This window comes from Artibeus jamaicensis, unplaced genomic scaffold, assembly GCF_021234435.1.
Source record: "Artibeus jamaicensis isolate MK-2021 breed Jamaican fruit bat unplaced genomic scaffold, CSHL_Jam_final contig_867, whole genome shotgun sequence".
Classification (NCBI taxonomy): domain Eukaryota; kingdom Metazoa; phylum Chordata; class Mammalia; order Chiroptera; family Phyllostomidae; genus Artibeus; species Artibeus jamaicensis.
In genome coordinates this window covers 7,187,991-7,206,833 of record NW_026521995.1, presented here as the reverse complement: position 1 = coordinate 7,206,833, position 18,843 = coordinate 7,187,991, and the positions used below count along the sequence as shown (strand labels likewise).

At 40.7% G+C, this 18,843-nt stretch overlaps 1 protein-coding gene and 1 pseudogene across 1 annotated transcript in view; both read right to left on the bottom strand.

Moving 5' to 3' along the window:
- The window catches only part of APBB1IP (amyloid beta precursor protein binding family B member 1 interacting protein), a 90,404-nt gene extending 76,499 nt beyond the window's left edge, over positions 1-13,905 (bottom strand). The window contains exon 1 of the mRNA XM_053654783.1: positions 13,821-13,905. The gene's annotated coding sequence lies outside the window, so the exon portion shown is untranslated. The remainder of the gene's footprint in view (positions 1-13,820) is intronic.
- On the bottom strand, positions 217-2,251 carry LOC119050163 (60S ribosomal protein L23a-like; annotated as a pseudogene).
- Positions 13,906-18,843: the final 4,938 nt, after the last annotated feature.

Here is an 18,843-nt window from a genome sequence, read left to right as displayed (position 1 = left end):
AGGTCCATCCATGTTGTTGCAAATAAAAGGATTTCCTTCTTTCTCATAATTATATAATATTCCACTGCATGTACGTGTGTATGTATATATATACACAACTATATATACACATATATACATGATTATATATACATAATTGCATATTTTTTTACAGTGTAAAATTTTTATATTTAGAATTAGCCAGCTGGTCCTGGCCAGTTGTCTCATTTGGTTGGGCATCATCTTGTAAACCGAAGGGTTACAGGTTCCACTCCAGGTCAGGGCACATGCCTGGGTTGTGGGTTTGGTCCCCAGTCTGGGCATATGCAGGAGACACCTGATTGATGTTTCTCCCTCCTTTCTCCCCTCTCTAAAATTAATAAAAGAAAAAAATTAAAAAAGAAGAAAGAATTAGCCAGCTAGATTCAGTTTAGATGGTTCCAATTTTGTTGGCAACATCCAAAGCATCAAAGGCAAGAACCAATTGAAAATATGCCTTCTTCTCTTCATCAGGCCTGATCAGAGTGTTGACCTGGACCATGTCAATGTCACAGAGCCTCTTCACAGCCTGTCTGATGTGGTGCTTGGTGGCCTCGGCATCCACATTGCACACAAGTGTACCAGTGTCTTCCATCTTCATGGCTGACTCAGTAGTCAGGGGAAACTGGGTGATGGCATAGTATGAAGCTCGTTTCTCCTGGGGACTCTCTTCTGAGAATATCTGGGCTGCCTTCAGAGCTGCAATGTGTTCAGCTGTCAGAAGGTGGGTGACATGCAGATCTTTTCTTTATGGATGTGGACACATTTCAGAACCGCTTTCTTTGCCTTCCAAAGCCTTTGCTTTGGCTTTGTGTGCTTTTTTTTAAAAATGGGGATAAGGTCTTCCTTCTTTGCTTTTGGTGCCATCTCCACGAAAAACCACATCTTCTTTATCCATATATCCATTGACAGACACTTAGGTGTTTCCATGTCCTGGCTATTGCAAATAATGTTGCCATGAACAAGGGAACATAGATTTCTCTTTGAGATCCTTTCATTCCTTTTGAATATATACCCAGAAGCTGAATTGCTGCATCATATGGTAGCTCTATTTTTAATTTTTGGAAGAACTTCCATGCTGTTTTCCATAGTGGCTGAACTGATTTAAATTCTCACCAACAGTGCACGAGGACTCCTTTTCTCGGTTACCTTGTCAACACTTGTTATCTCTTATCATCTTGATGAAAACTTTCTGATAGGAATGAAGTGAGATATGATCGTGGTTTTGATTTGCATTTCCTGTGTGATTAGTGATGCTGAGTGCCTTTTCATGTATCAGTTGGCCACTTGGATGTCTAATTTGGAAAAATGTGTATTTGGATCCTCTGTGCATTTTTTAATCAAAGTGCTTTTTGTTAGTGAGTGGAGTAAATTCTTTATATATTTTAGATACTAACTCTATATCTGATATATGATTTGCAAATATTTTCTCCCATTCCACCGGTTGCCTTTTTTATTAAGTTCTACTGTGAGGGCTTTTCAACAAGAGGGGAAAAGAGGCTCTTCTCCACTCAGTTGTGACTTTACTCTCCAAAGCATTGTTGGGGATCAAGTTGAAATGGAGGAGAATTTGAAGTGGAAAGTGCATTGGAATAGTTCCTGTGTTTCTTGCCTAGACTCTGCCAAGTTCTTAGTGAAAGGAAAATGCAAACTAAAATGTATCCTTTGTGTGTTATTTCTGATTGACCAATTTTATTGTAAAATTGTAAAAAAAAGCCAATTTTATAGTAAAATTGGTAATTTATTTGCTTCTTTTTTTTTGTTATTATGCCCAGTAACTTTCCAGGGAGAGTTTTTTTAATCATCAGCTAATTATTATTATTATTATTTTAAAAGATTTTATTTATTTATTTTTAGAGAGAGGGGAAAGGAGGGAGATGGAGAAGAAGAGAAACATTGATGTGAGAAACATGATTGGTTGCCTCTTGCACAAGCCCCAATTGGGGACTGAACCTGCAACCTAGGCATGTGTCCTGACCAGCAACTGAACAGGTGACCTTTTGCCCTGTGGAACGATGCCCAACCAACTGAGCCACAGTGGTCAGGGCTAGTTATTCTCTTTATTTTTCTTGAGGCAACTACTGCAATTAAGAATTTATCATTATTTGTGTTGGTTCAGAACTAATTCATCATTAAACTTTACAGCCAAGAATATATTCTTTTATTTCTGCAAATTATTTTGAAAATTAAATCAATGTTTTATAAAAGTAATACTGAAACTTTGATTTACAAAATCATGACCTTAGCAATGGTAGCACACTTCCTCTTTATATTGCATTGACTAATGGGGAAGAAAAAATAAGAATATTATATAAGATTTGAGTCAAAATTAGGCTTACCTCATAAGCTATTTGTTACAAACTTGTCATGTACAGGAAAATCTCAATAAATTCCCTAAAAGAGAAACTGTATAGGCTACATCCTCTAACCAAAGTATAATAAAAATATAAATTGATAATAAAAGATTAAATAAATTAAAAAAACCCTTAAGGGTAAAGCATTTTCCTAACAATTTAGGGATCAGAGAAGAGAATCTCAAAAGAAGAATTTCAAATGATCTAAAAAATAACCACAATGAAAGCTGCATGCACACATGCATAATTTAACCAGGGTTAAACTCAGAGCAAATTTTTGGGAAATAATAAGAAACTTCTACAATGACAATAGTTAAAACAGAACAGTAACAGTGTAGGAATAAAATTAATAATAATGTCACATAGAATGTGGATATATATTCAAGAACATCGAAGAATTTGGTCTTTAATAATCTTAACAATCTAACACATAAGATGAAATACAGTCTTAATTTTTTTGGTTAGCACATTATAAAATCTTGGTCTTGTACCTACTTTACCACTTATTTCTGGAGTAAAGGTGGCTGAAAATTTGCCATTTCTTAAAAACGACTTAGTCATTTCAGCTGTGATCCAGATTATCTCTGGGGTAGATAGATCCTCCCCGATTTCTATTACCCTTATTCCTGTTATCTAGTCTCTGAAGACATTGAATGAAGCAGAAGCATCTTACTTATTTATGGCTCCATCTCCCTCTTCACTTTAAGCCCTGCATCAGACTTCCCGTGATCTGCAGGGCATTGCCAAAGGTGGTCCCATGAGAGGTTCAACTGTGACATGACCCCATTCCAGCTTCCCCTTCTCTGCTCCATCCCCAGTTCCCCTGGATTGCCAACATAGGCTGTTGTGCAGCAGGATCCAAGCCAGAGGTTATCGTGGGGACAGAGGAGAAAGTCAGCACAGAAGGACCTGGGTGAAAATCAGATCCTGGGGAAGGAGTGGAACAAACAGTACTGTGACGTGACGCCTGAACTTGGCGTTGGGGCAGAGGACACTGGAGTCAAATAAAAGAGCTACCAGAATTGCAAAATTGAAATAGAAGCCCCACTTTAGGAAGTGGGAAAGCAGATGAGACAAAGGCAAAAACAGGGCAGAAGAAGAAACTCCATGAGGGTAGGCTAACTTAATAGCTGTGGGTGTTTGTGATGACCAGACTCAGCCTTGATTCTAAAGAGAGCCGTGGAGACACAACCAGCCCTCTCTCCAGATAACAACCTCTCTCCTGCCCTGAACCAGCCTACATTCATCTTGACCTATAGCTTGATTAGCTCCCCTCAGTTATCCTTCTCAGGAACTCCAGAGCACTCGTTAACTTGGTTCCTGAAGTCTCCAATCTGATCAGCCAGTGTGTCATGGTAATTCAGCTTTTCTAATGAATTTAAACTTGTACCATTCTTTCCATATTTACCTCCCTAGTCCAGCTCTTCCACAGGTCTTACCAGGACTCTGCCTTCTGCTTACTATTTATTCCCATACTTCTAGTCTTTCCCTCTTAAATGCAGCATCTATAATGCCACCAGTTTTCTTTCTAAAACCCAGTTCTGTTCTTATATATTCAAACAGCAAAACTTTGCAGTGGTTCTCTACTGTCTGTGGAATATCATCTAAACCCTTTAATGCACATGGCTTTTAAATTCTTCCACAGCCCAAGCCAATCACCCTCCCCAAGTTCATCTTTTAGACATAACCTTGACCTCCCCATAAAACTTACTCTGCTGTCATAACTACAGTTTTCTTTATAATCCCCTGGCAGAACAAATGCTCTCACTTAATCTACTGAAGCTAGAGCACAGAGTATTTCTAATGCACCTTTTCATCTTCCCAGTGATTAGAGCATCACCTTGAACACAGGTCCTGTGCTCCATATTTTTTTAAAAAATAGCTTTATTAAGATATGACTCACATAACATACAGTTCACCCATTGAAAGTGTGTAATTCAATATTTTTTAGTATGTTCATGGGGTTGTGCAACCATTACCACAATAGAATTCTAGAATATTTTCTTCTCCCCCTAAAAGAAACCCCATACTATTTAAGCAGTCACTTGCTATTCACCCCACCCCTCCTCAGGACTAACAAACTAACACTCTACTTTCTCTTTATATAAATTTGCCTGTTCTGGACAGTTCTGATAAATGAAATCATACAGTATGTGGGGGTTTTGTAGCTGACTTCTTTCACATAGCATAATGTTTTCTTTTTTATTTTACATAATCATCATTATATTTTTCCCATTACCATTCAGTCCCCTTACACCCCGTACCCCCAGCAAGTTCTCCCACACTAACGTGCATCAGCAGGCCATTTCTTTCTACTGCTGAGTACTCCACTGAACCGAAGCATCACGTCTGACTATGCATTCATCCGATGGTGGACACGAGTTGCTTCCACATTTCAGCTGGTAGGAATTATGCTGCTATAAATATTTGTGTACAAGATTTTGCACATATATGTTTTCATTTCTCTTAGAGTTCCTAGGTGGGGAACTGCTGGGCTATATGGTAACTTTATATTTAGCTTTTGAATAACTGCGAGACTTTTTCCAAAGCTATGGGATGATTTTTACACTCTACCAGCAGTATGTGAGGGTTCAAATTTCTCCACCGCCTCATCCATATCTGTGTCTTTAATTTTGATGATAGGCATCCCAGTGAGCGTGAGGTTCTCACCTTGGTTTTGATTTGCATTTCTTTTATGCCTGTTCATGTTGAATATCTTTTCATGTGCTTATTGGTCATATCCATGTCTTTTTCAGAGAAAAGTCTACTCAGATCCTTTTCCAAGAGTTAAAAGGGATTATATATTATATCTTATATAATTATATATTTTTATGTCTTTAAAATATATTATTATGTTGTTGTTACAATAGAGTTCTTTCAATATTCTGGATACAAGTCCCTTATCAGATACATGCTTTGAAAATTAAATACTTTCTCCCATTCTGTGAACTGTTTTTAGTCTTCATACATTCTCGATGGCATTGTTTGTAGCGCAGAAGTTTTAAAGTTGAGTATAATCTAATTTATCTATTTCTTTTCTCTTTTTTGATTGTGTATTTTGTATTATATCCAAGGAACTACTGTTTCATTCAAAGTCATAAAGATCTACTCCTATCCCTTCTTCTAACAGTTTTGTAATTTTAGCTTTTACATTTAGGTCCATGATCCATTTTGAGTTACTTTTGTGTAGTGTGAGTCATTATTTTTTAATGGGTGCTATTGAGAGCAGAGTTTTTTTTACTTAAAGAACCCCCACTTGCAATGCACATTCCATCAGAATATACTCACTTCATCATTTGCAAAAAATTACATATTAGGAACCAGGGACTCTGGTAAAAATAAAAAGAAACTGTAGCAGCAAGTACTGAACTACTGTATCCAGGAGCAATCATGGATTTTGGGTTCATTTATGATTGCTTCCTGCAAAGAACTGACTCCACCAAAAGTAGTTTAGATCCACAGAAAGATTATTGATTAACCTGGCAGGAAAATTAATCCTTGGCTTAAAACACACAGACACCAAAAACCCAAAACAAAACAAAATTTAAAAAAAACCCTAACTTCAAGAACTACCCCCTGAGGCCTTTTCCAAGAGTGATCAGGGTCTGTTTTGTATCCCCTGGTCACCTCATCATCAAAGTGATAGACACAGGTGTGGATGAGGCTGTGGAGAAATTTACACCTAAACTTTCTTAGTGCTCAGCATAATGTCATGGTTAGCCCTGGAAGTCAATTTATGCTAGCTCATATTAATATGTATTAGCATCTACTTTAGAATTTTTAATTCTATTGTATTTTAATTTTATTGTATTGTAATTTTATATGTTATCAAACTCAGGCTCAGAAAAGTTACCATATTTTTCGGACTATAAGTCCGAAATACTTTCCCCCACCAAATTTGGGAGGAATAATGGTTGTTCATGATGTTGTTGAGATCTGTTTACATTTACATTGGTATAAAATATTATGTTATTTATGTTATTAAATATTTTACCACATTTTTTGCTTCAAAAATTTTTTTTTCCTATTTTCCTCTAAAACCTAGGTGCGTCTTATGGTCTGGAAAATATGGTAAATAATCTGTGTGAGCTCATGCCAGTGGTGGACTGGACTGTGTCCAGGTCTAACCCAAAAGCCAGTGCCGCACTGAGTTCTGAAAATGTGGATTGTGGTTATGAAGAGGTGGAAAGTGGCAGCTGCTTTGCTCACACTGTTGTTACAGTGCTGGTGTGTCCAGGTCTAATATACATGGTTCTGTCTGTCTTCCACATCACACTGTGAGTTCAGGCATGGAATCTTGTATTTTCACCCAACTGTGTGACACATGTAGTGTACTCAGCAAATATACTTAGCTGCTGAGTGATCTTGGCCAAGTTAGTCAACCTCTCTGTTGGTTTCACTTCCTCAGTGGTGAAATGGTAATGAAAATAGTCTCTAACTCAGAAGAATGACATGGTGTCTATAAAGTGCTTAGTAGTGGCTGGCACATTAAAAAGTGGTATTAGTGTTACTAATCTCAGATATTATACTCAGCATCACTATTATTTTTACTACTATATTACTTCTCTAAAATACCAGTGGAGACAAATGTCAGTCACTTATTCACACACCCCCACACACACACACACATTCCCAAGTCCGCACCTGGGTAATTACTTGCATTTCTGTGTACGTGGACAGCAGGTTGGACTGCCATTTTCTTGCAGGCCAGGCACATTTATTACAGACTAAGCCAAGTGGGAAGGACATCCATAAGGAGTGTTTCTAGGACAGAGATTCGTAACCATTCTGAACAAGAGAGGGATGGCATCAGAGTGTCCCCGAGACTTTTCAGACCATACCCACGGCCCCTCCGGCTTCATATTCCAAATCTGATCATTACCTGCTTCCCCCAGAAGAGAGGTGCATTTATGTAGTTCGGAACCACAGCAAAGAGCGTTGCTATTGATGGGGGTGTGTTATTCTTCTTAACTAGCAGGTGAAAAAAAATGTTGGCAACCACTGTTGCCTAGAGCAAGAAGAGATCACAGTCTGCAGGATGTGGGTTTATGACTTATACTCCACCATTTATTTCTCTTCTTTTTCAGTCCCTATTATTATTAGGTGGAACCCAACAATTAGGGAGAGGGGAGAAAGAATTAACAGAAAAGTAAGCAATGACAACTTGAGGTTGTTTATTTCTGTTGCTAGAAGGCCAATAAAGCATTCTGGGTGTAGGTTTAAACACAAATTAACATTGGGCTCCAGCAATGGGCCCCATACTCATAGAAAATGCTGTTCCCTTCAACTTCATTCATAATTCATCTAATACCCCCCACTAAGCTGAAGAGTCAATATGCAGTCAGGACACAACATTTGTAGCATTATCAAGAGCTGCGTCCTTTAGTTAGATAGCCATGTTTAGCCGTTGAGTGCTTGAATTGTGGCTAGTCCAAACTGAGATGTGTTGTGAGTGTAAAACACAGTGGGTTTGGAGGACTTAGTCCACAGGTGGTAAACGCAAGGTCCTCGGGCCAAATCTGGCCCTCCACCTTGTTTTATCCCGCCCAGCACCTTGTTTCTACCTGGCAGTAGCACTGAGCTCTCACTTAACTGTAAAGGAGTAGTTACATTTACACAGTCCTAAAATTACATTTGGCCCTCTGAAGGCAACCGCGAGGCTGATGTGGCCCCTGGTGAAAATGAGTTTGATACCCCTGCCTTAGTCCAAAAAAAAGGGGAGAAAGGAATACAAGAGGTCATCAGTAATTTTAATATGATTTTGATTATATTAACTTTAACATTAAATTTGATGTAATTTACTATAATCAATGGCCATTTAAAATAAGATATTAAATAAGGTTTATTACTAAATTTGAAGTCACTCGTTTCTTTTTACTGTGTCTAATGTGGCTTCTTGAAAATTTAAAGTTATCTGTCATATTGCTATTGGAGAGTGCTGGTCTAGAATTCTACACTTCTGTTACTACAAGTGCCTGAGCATCGGACTGAAAGCTGACTGGGGTGAGCATACCATATGAATGTAATCTGAGTATTACTCCCCAGATGTTAAATCAGAATTTCCCATATCCTTTCCCTTGTGCTTTGTGCTCCAATACCGCTAAACTATTTTACACATGTGGTATCTAGGATAGCCTTCTTCCACTGGGCCACCTCGGAATATCTTTATCTTTCAAAGCGCCTCTTGGTCGCCCCCATACAACGCCTTCCCTATAACCACTCTCTTCACCACATTATTTCTGTACCTATCACTGCACACGACACAGTGTAATGTGTTCCTTTCCAGGCTTGTCTCTCCCACTAGATGACAATTCCATCATTCCAGGTGTTCAGGCCAGACGCTTTGACTCCTTATTCCTCACACTTTCTGCCAGAAAATCCTGTTGGAACCAAAATACATGCCAATTCCCAAAGCTTCCTGATAGGCTCCTTGCTCTCATCCTTGCTCCTTTCAGTTTATTCTCCAGCAGTCAGAGTAAGCCTTTTAAATGTCAGACAGATCAGGTTTACTCCTCTTCCCCGAATCCTGTGATGGCCCCTCAATTTCACTCGGAGTAAAAGCTAAAGGTTTTTAAATGGCCCACAAGACCCTATTTGATCTGCCATCTCTTCACCCTCTTCTTACCTCTGCTCCAGACACATCTTCTGTTACTCTCTCCCTGTTCACTTACCTCTAGCCACAAGGGCCTTTATTCCTTGAGTATACCAGGTATCCCCCTTGCTTACAGCCTTGGCACTGGCTGTTCCCTATGCTTGGAACACTGTTCCCTCAGATAGCCTCTTAACTCTTTTAAAACTTTACTCAAATTTTATCTTCTCAACGAGGCCAAGCCTTGCCAACCTCTATAATACTGTAACTTTTCCTTGCTCAACTTTGTCTTTTTTTAATCCTCGGCCTAAGATATACTTGTTGATTTCTTTTTTTAGAAAGAGAAGAAGAGAGAAAGAGGTGGGGGGAGGAGGAGGAGGCAGTGGAGGCGGAGGAGGAGGGGGGAGAGAGAGAGAGAGAGAGAGAAATATTGATTTGAGAGAGAAACATTGATTGGTTGCCCTCTATGTTCACCCTGACTGGGGATCAAAACTGCAAATTCTTGGTAACGGGATGATGTTTCAACCAGCTGAGCCACCGGGCTTCTCATGAAGTATATAAATGTCTAATCAATATATTGTACACCTGAAACTAATATAGTACCTTTCACTGACTAATATCTGTATTATTTAGTCATTATGGTTATTGATTATCGCCTGTGTCTCCTTACCAGAATAGAATCTCCATAAATGCAGAGATCTTTGTCTCTTCTGTTCATCAACATGGCACAAGCACCTAGAATTGTACTTGGCGAATATCTTTGAAGTGATTAAATTGTATTTAAAATAGATACAATTGTAATTGTATCTAAGTAAAAAGTAAAAATCAGTAGTTCCTAAATTGCATATTCTTTATTACACTTAAAAGTTACAGTTAACTACCAATCAATCTTGGTCATTTCATGAATGTCTGAGACGCTATTGAACTAAGTATTTCCGTGGTAGGTAGAGACTCTACTAACTTCAGTTTCCCAAGGACCAATGTCCTCTAATTTCCAGTTTGAAATCTTTGCAAATACGTGTATGTACTTTCGGAATGCTTTTGATAAACAGGCACATTCAGCCTAATGATTATGTCTCAAGAAAACCATCTTACTGAGGAGTCTGTGCTATGAGATCAAATCAGAAAGATCTCCAGCAGAATTAGAAAAATATATTACTCTCACTGCATCATTGATTTAATCAAATTTGCAAGGTATCAAGATGGATTAGAATACAATAAAAATAAAAGCCACATTATTGCTGTCAAAGAAGATTTTTTTCAAAAGACACATATGAAGATAATAACTTCACAATTGATTATACTATCTTGTCTTCCCACTAAGGAGAACCTAATAAATTAAAACTAACAAGGCAAGTTCTTTGCCTTCCTTTAGCCTTCTTCTCGGACCCCAGTGTGATGATGGAAGGGTCTGATACGTGCTGTCTCAGCAAAGATGCTGGTCACATGTAGGACTGTGGCTGCCCAGTGATGTCTCCCCGATAGACTGAGGAAAGGCCCGTGTTTTTTCACCTTTTAAGCCCGTGTCCCTGGTACACTACGTCCACATCTAGCATCAGACGTCCTAGGTTCAAAGGTCAACTGTGCTCCAACACTCCATGTTATCTTCTTAACCTCTCTTTGCTTTCGTAGGCTCAGTGATGAAAGTGGGAGCACAAGAATAGTATAAGCCCAGGATGTGAAGATGAATGAAATAACACATCTAAATTAGTTAGCACAGGGTCTGGTATAGAATGTAAGTTACAATTATTATTCACAATTACCATTTGGTGATAAAGAGGAAACTGAGTTGACAAAGAAGAAAGAAAATAGCTCTTACAAGTCTTAGTGATTCAAGGGCATAGTCAATGCTGATGAAATATTTGGGAACTGAGTCATGAATTCTTCAATGTACTGAATTCAGTGTACTGAATGTACTAGAAGGTGCGTTCCTTCAAAGTGATGGGACACTTCTGCCTGCTCATGCTCAGGGTCAGTACCAACAGGGTCAGCTGGGCTTGTGGTATTTTGATGGTACAGCCCAGAGGTGGAACTGACCTAGTATCTGTACATCACGCAAATGCTTTGGGAGTCCTGTCTATGGTGCCAGGAATTTGGCTAGGCAATAAGGACGCAGTGGGGGCAGGTCACATCCTCTAGTCCCTAGAAGCTGTCCTCAGGCCCTGACTTGTCACATCTCATGCACAATCTAGCTTCTTAAACTGTTTGTAGGTCGTTAAACACTATACCTTAGTGCTGCTATTCTTTCTTCTCAACAAAAGTTTGTTACTTTTCCAAATACATAGTAGTTTGCTCTAAAAGTCATGTTTCTCATAATAATTATAATCATAGGCGTAACAAATATATATGACATATATAACATATAAACAAATATATAAACATATAAAACATATAAAAATTACTATATAACCAGTGTACCAATGCCTTAAATTCTGGCATTTATCATGTACTCAAATCTATAATAAATGCTTAAAGTTCAAGTTACTACTTGCCAGTTAGGATGACAAGATTATTATAAAATATATACATATCTTCACACTAAAATATTAATTATGTTCAGAAGATTGTTGTATTTTGAGGCAAGAATTGCTAAGATCATTCTATTGTCTATAAAATAAACTCATGAGCTTCTATAAAATTGATTTTGGTGTGATAGACTATAAAGTGAAAATCTTATAAGATTTGTGGAATCACTAAAAGGTGTTAGGTATAAAATAATTAAAATAAAATGGAGGAGGATTAGAAGTAAATGAAAATAATGATGCCTTTTGAAAGTAGGATAGTTTAAGGAAATTTAAAGTACATATTAAAAACATTCATGGACACAAATGAATTTTTTAATAGCTCATTCAAAGAATAATATGAAAATATCTAGACCTTTTTATTTACAAGTGAAAAAAGACAAAAGCGGGTAAATAGTATGCATTCCTAGGATATAAAAATATAAAAATTCCATAGAACTACATCATTTAGAAAGTATTATGGTTAAGATTTAAACTAACTAAATCATAAAGCAACCCATATTATAGTTATATGTCTTGAGAAATAACAATTGAAGAATTTTGAAGTCTAATATTGACCTGCCCAAACTCGGGCACATCAACTCAGTTTTTAACATATATCGGCCAAAAATTGACTCTTTTTTTGAGAAACAAAAGCATTGATATTTCAAAATCTAACAAAATTTGTTACTATTATCATTTTCTCCATTCTTTTTGGTTGATGACTAGCAATTCTAACTTCGTTGGCATTTTAGACAGGACAAATTCAAAGCATTATAGCAATTTCTTAATTGCTATTTTAATGACAGATATCATGTAGTCCGATAATCTCACTATACTGGTAAAATGTCTCAGGTACGGAAAGGTTAGAACAACTTAATCAAGGTCATCCTTGTTCTAGTTAAAGGCAGACATGAACCCAAGTCTCCCAAATACCCAGAAAAGACACAAATAACAATACTCTGAAAATAATTAAGTACTGAAAGTCTTAAGATGACGTTAAATTTCTTAGACTTTTCATGACACGTTGAGCAGACGGGAAACACTATCTGAAAAACATGACATAGTTCTTAGTGGACCATCTGTGAAGTCTGCCAGGCAGCCTTACTGTCTGACTGCCCATGAGCCATTCCAGCATTTCAATGAAGCCAGGGGGAAATTGCCACTGGAGGTTTACGCAATGGGACAAAAGCTCTCGCTCTGAAATTTCCGCTCGAAGGCCTAGCATTTCAAATCGCTAGTAGCTAGCACCCTTGCCTTTGTTCAAACCACATTATACCACCAGAAACAATATCCTGGGCAGTAATAAACTCATGTGCCTTTTCCCTCTCTGTTACTTTCCTCTGTTACTCCATTTCTCTTTCTCTAATCGTCACGTTAAACATTCTTTTTGACTTGCTTTGCTGCGAATGGCTAGGAAACAGAACATTTAGCCTTCCACATGTGTGAGTAATAAAAAAAGAACACTTTCCTAGAAGGAGAGTAAGAGGTACAATGGGCAGGGTTTTCAGTGGGAACCCCGCGCTGAAGTCCTGCGGGACGCAAGACATCCTACTTGTCTCCTTCACGCTCTAAAACCACACTCTGGACACTCAGTTCCAAGCCAAGTTCCAAGAATTCTGCCTGATGTCCAGATTTTTCTCCTATCTTATTTTAAAGATTTCGTACTTATTTATTTTTAGAGAGAGGGGGGAGGGAGAAGGAGAGAGAGAAACACCGATGTGCGGTTGCCTTTTCTGCGCCTCCCACCCGGGAACTGGCCTGCAAACCAGGCATGTGCCCTGACTGGGAATCCAATCGGCGAACTTTCGGTTCATTGGCTGGCGCTCAATCCAGTGAGCCACAACAGCAAGGGCTTTTCTATTTTATTTAAAAATGATAGGACAATAATTCGGCGGAAACGTTATTTTTAAAAAGAAGAAACAGTTGCCTGAAACTTTTAAAGGAAGGAAACTCAAATTCCCACACTACTTGCACTTAATCCACAGTGCCCTGAAATGCCCCAGGAATTCCGCCTGAGTTGGTCAGGCTCCTCGACTTGGCTGACAGACGACAGCTCTTACCGGTTCCAGGTTAAACTTGTAGCAATTTTCTGGGCAGGAAATCAGTCAAGCTGATGAAATCCAGCTCGGGGAAGGCGAACCCCAACCCCAAACCTCGCGGAGCTGGGTCAAGAGAGGCCATCACCTCTTGAGTGGGGACCCCAGAAGTCGGGGTCTAAGCGGGAATGGGGGTGTGCGTTCACACGAGAGCGCTGGGTCGAGCCTGGGACCCCACGGGCGTGACACATGATGCGGTGACAGCCCCGAGGGTCCCAGGTGCAGCTCCCAAGCTCCCAGGCCTGCCCGCACAGCTTACCTCGACGGCCGAGCTGCACTTCACCAGGGCGCAGGCAGGGTACTGGTCGGCGGGGCACCGGCTGGGAAGGGGACGCTTTGCACTTGGCTGTACTCGACTCGCTGCCTCGGGGAGGAAGTGGTGTCAGCCCTGCCCTTCCCCCCCGCGGCGCGCAGACATGGGGCGCTTGCGGCGCTGCTTAGCACTGAAGTGCAAAGGGGGCGCCTGGTTGGAGACACACACGAGAAACATAGATGGAGAACAACTGCGAAAAATCTGGCCTGCTCTGTCCTACGCATTGGGTTTGTACCTCATTTCCTCTCACTAGCCCCCTCTACACTACAACTTTAAGAAACAATTTTTTTTCTTTTAATTCTGGGAAACGTTGTGCCTTGTCTCATCCCTCCCTTAAATGCGCCTCGCCCCCTTCTCTCAGGAGCGTCCCCTGGCGAGTCGACTCTACTTTGTTGCTTCGACATATTTATTAGTGGCTAAGGGATTTGGAGCCAAATGACGGTTCCACAAAAGCCGAGCAGCGATTTCCTTCAAAACTGCTTACTCCAAGTGCTTACTCCAACCCTTTCTGTGATTCCTCTTTTGAGCCTGTTGTGCAAGGGCTCTTCCCAGTATCGCTGCAGCCAGCCCGCAGGTGGCAGCGCGGGAGTGGGGAGGGAAACGCCCCCGAGCGGTCTGCCAGTGCCTCGGTGGGAACGCACCGCTGGCTGCTCGGGGTTCTGCTGCTCCCGCGGGAGCCGGGGAGTGGGTGGAGAGATTGGGGCAGGGGTGGGGACAGTGCGCTCAGCAGGGGCCTCTTATCAACGGTTGGATTGGCAACCCTCCCACCCCCAAAGCTTAACCACACTCTGAGGGCGAGGCTGTGGCCTCACACATTGCTGGTGGAAATCCAAACTGGTGATGCTATGAGCCCTGGGGTTGGGGGTGATATTCAGCAATAGTTATTTATTTTACTTTACATAGTCAATTACCCTTTGACCCAGAGACTGCACTTCTAAGAATGTATTACAAAGATTCAGTGATGAAAAGAAGTAATGCATACTTGCCAGGCTGTACTATTTGTAACAACAAGGACTGATTGGAAATAACTTCTGACTGTTGGGAGAGCAGTCTCCTGGGAGAAAGGGGGAGATCTGAAAATACGGAAGTTAAAATCAGTTACAATTTGTAAAGGGGGTTGGTTGAACCTCCTCTTTCCTTGTACAGCTGCCTTCAAATGTTTCTATATGGGGAGGTGGTGGAGACATAAAGATATACATTAGACAGATAAATTAGGTAATTTCAGTTATTTATTTAGTGAGAACCTATTAAACACCTACCCTTCTATAAACAATGAAGATAAATAGTGAAGAAAATAATCCCTTCCTTCTCTCAGGGATGGTACATCCTACTTGGGAGAAAACAGAATACAACAAATATTTAACAGGTTGTGTGTTCAGAACAGGGGCCACATACTAAACCTGACCATCTCAGAGTCGGCCTGAATGGTGGCCTTACACACTCAGGGACCTACAGCACTCAAAACCTCCTAACTACAAGCCAGAGTCAGGACAGGTGGTCCTGCCCTGGGCTGAGGCCTTTCCTGACAAAGGTCAATCTTTCCCTTAACTGAGTCTGTCTCTTGTGTTTGTGCCTCCAGGATAACTTACCTTTGGTATGCTGGAATAATCGTGCCCAGATTCCTCAGGGCACAATGCCCACCAGAACACAGAGACCGCAGAACGCTGCCTCGTTACCCGGTCCCCCTGCATACCACCTCTGCGTGCTGTAAATGTTAACTATCCTGTACCCACCAGTGTAACAGAACTGTTCGTCTCTTCATTTTATTTTTTTATCCAGTCTCAGAGATTCCCCCTCTTTTTTTCTCCTGACCCCCTAATCTGTCACCAGTGAATTTCTTGTGACCCTCCCTTGTGCCTTTGATTGCAATGTATACAATAATGTGTAAAACTGCCATTCTCTGGAGCATTTTCTCAATCTGTTGAGATTTTGCTTCCCAGCAATTGTTAGGTTGGCTCAAATAAACTCAGAAATTTTCTGCAGGTTTGTATGTTTCTTATATAGACACATGTAAGTATTTTGAGGCAAATGAGAAGGTGAGGGACAGTGATGGCAGTGGGATATTAATTAGAGCCAGGAAGGAAGATCTACCTGGTGACACCTGAGCCAGAGCTAGATGCACGAGAGGTTAATTCATGTGGATTTTGGGATGAGAATATTCCAGGTGGAAGAAATAGTATATTCAAGTTCCTGAGCTAGGGGGCACTTGAGATTTTGGAAAAACAGCAGGGAAGGGAGTATTCTGGCTATGGATGACACTGCTGTGAGTAGTGGGAGGCGCTGGGGGGTCTGAACAGAATCAGTGCTATGTAGGCCATCACGTCATGCAGTGGAGTGACTTTTATGAGAAAGGACAGGGTCTGGGTCAGGGAACACCTCTTTTCAAAACAGTGAAAAGGGCAGCCAACAAGAGACTTGGAAAAGCATTCAAGAGAAGGAAGAGCAACAAAAAGGCTTGAGATAGGAATGTAGAAGGTTAGCAAGAAGGCCTGTGTGACTGGAATATAGCAAAATAATAGGGCGGTGGTAGAGGATGGTGACAGAGAGGTGACAGGGATCAGATCAAGCAGGGCCTTGGGGCCAGCCTTGAGAATTTTGGGTTTTATTTTCATTGCAATGGGGAGCTATTAGAAGGTTTTTAGCAATGAGTGCCTGATTTGATTTCAGCTACATGCCATCACATTGGTTGGTGATTGGAAAATTTATTGGGGCAAGGGAAAAAGCAGTGGGATATCACTGAGTAGGCTGTTAGATATAGTCCGGGTGAAAGGCGATGGTAGCTTTAAGTCGGACTCTTACAGTGGGGATGGTGAGGAGAGTTTGGTTTCAAGACAGAGTTTCAGAGCAGAGCCAACAGTGTTTGCTGATGAACTAGAGCACGGATGGGGGAACGGCAGAGGGATTAGGAATTTAATGTAAACCAGCGGGACTGGAGATCTGGGAACTGTGAGGCAAAGCTAGATGGAGAAAGGTCAGTAGGGACAAACCCTAGAGGACAATGAGGACCATGTCAAGGATTGTTGTCTCATCCTAAAAGCGATGAGTGTGTTAATAATATTTCAAGCTGTCAGGTGGTGGGATTTATGTTCTAGAAAAACTGTAATGTAACGCAAACTTTTGCCATAGTTTGGGAAATTGGCCAAGTGAGGAGAGGAATGGGTGCAGGAAGGCTTCCGAGCTAGGCTGGGTAAGGGATTATGTTAGGTTGGACTAGGTTGGTGGCAGTAGAATGGAAAGAAATAGATGAACCTGAGAGATATTTAGAAGGTGGTGACAGGAGATTGTGTTGGCTGGATATGGGCAGAGTGAAGAAGAGGAAGAAGTCAAAAATGACTCCTAAGAGTCCGGTTTGGATAATTGTGGTTGGTGCTGCTGTTCATTGAGACGAGAAATCCTGGGAGAGGACTATTTGGGGAGGGAAAGATAATGAGCTTTCTTTTGAGCAAGTTGAGTTTGATAAGCCTTTGCGACATCCAGTTGGAGACTCAAGTAGAGAGCTGTGTATAAAGAACCTGGTGCTCAGAGGAGAGTGTGGTTTAGAGCCGGAGACAGACAGTTTGAGTAATCTACCTATAAGTGGCCAAGCTGGTCATTGATGAGGTTGCTTAGAGAAGAGTGGGATGAGGAAACCGTTTAAGTCTAAGTTTCAGCAATGCCATCATTAAAGAGGAAGATGAGTCTGCACAGGAGACAGGAAGAGCTCTGCACAGATAGGAGGTGAGCTTGGAGAAGGTAGTGTTATGGAAGTCACGAGAATGGGAAAGAGTGGGGGGAGATGTTGAAAGGGAAAATGAAGACTGAGGCCTGCCCACTGACTTTAACAATGTTAATTACCCATTTCAGTATAGGGGCTGGAGGCCAGACTGGGCTGAAGAGTAAACGGGTTGTAAAGAAACGGACACAGTAAACAAAATAACCGTCTTTGAGTAGTTTGCCTGTGCAGAGGAGGTGAGGGATAGGGAGGCAGCAAGTGGGACCTGTGCAACTGAGGCAGATTTTATTTATTTAAAAACGTGGTTTCCAAATAGGAAGAATCCAGATGAGAGTGAGGGGTCGAATATTAAAGAAAAAGTAGAGTTAATTAATGGTGAACAGTTCTTGAAAATGAGGAAATGTTTATAATGTCCAAAGCACAAAATAATGAGTGGGTCCTTAAATAACAGAAATGACACCTCTTCAACTTTATCAGAAAGTAAGTCAGTATTTTAGAGTAAGTAAGGATTTTCTTCTTTTTGAGAGCTGTGAAATAAGGAAGTTCTAATCTAAAGCTTCTATTTTCTTTGTAAAGTAAAAAGAGAAGTAGGGACACCAGCTGAGAGTGAAGTAGGAGATAGGCAGGTCGTAGATTAGGGGAGCTGGAGAAAGTTTGACAAGGTCATTACAGAGAACGGGAGAGTATCTTGATTAAAAAATGTAATAGTTTTTTCAGGCAGCCTGAGGCTCTGTTTGAAATTGGTGATTATGGTGGAAGCAATTGCTTGGTTGTGTGACTCTCCTCCAGGGCTATGTTGCCTAGGTTTGGAGAACAGTTAACCATGATGGAAGGGGTCAAACTAGCCAGCTGGGAAGATGGGTTGTTGTGGTCAGAAGACAGGCAGCAATTTTGCTTCCCGAGGTAGCAAGATCGTAGGCTCTGACACTACTCAGGGTGTGACCATAGGACTAGGCAGCTGAGGTGACCAAGGAAAGGAGAGGCCAAGGGGTTGTGCGTACTGCTAGGTGCTTGTGTAAGTCATCCAGGATTAGGGTGGCCACATGACTTTTGTTCAGACTGGAAGAATTTGAGAGTAGCAAAATGCTAACTGATTAGGAAATAGGTGTAATTCATGATTCTTTCAGACAAACTGACGACAAAATTTAAGGCCATCTTAAAAGAAGACTGGGACTCATACCTCGGGGTTTTAAAATGAGAGAGTTTTTCTTAGGTAAATGAGAAGTTTTCTTTTCATTTTCCTTGAAATGAGAATAC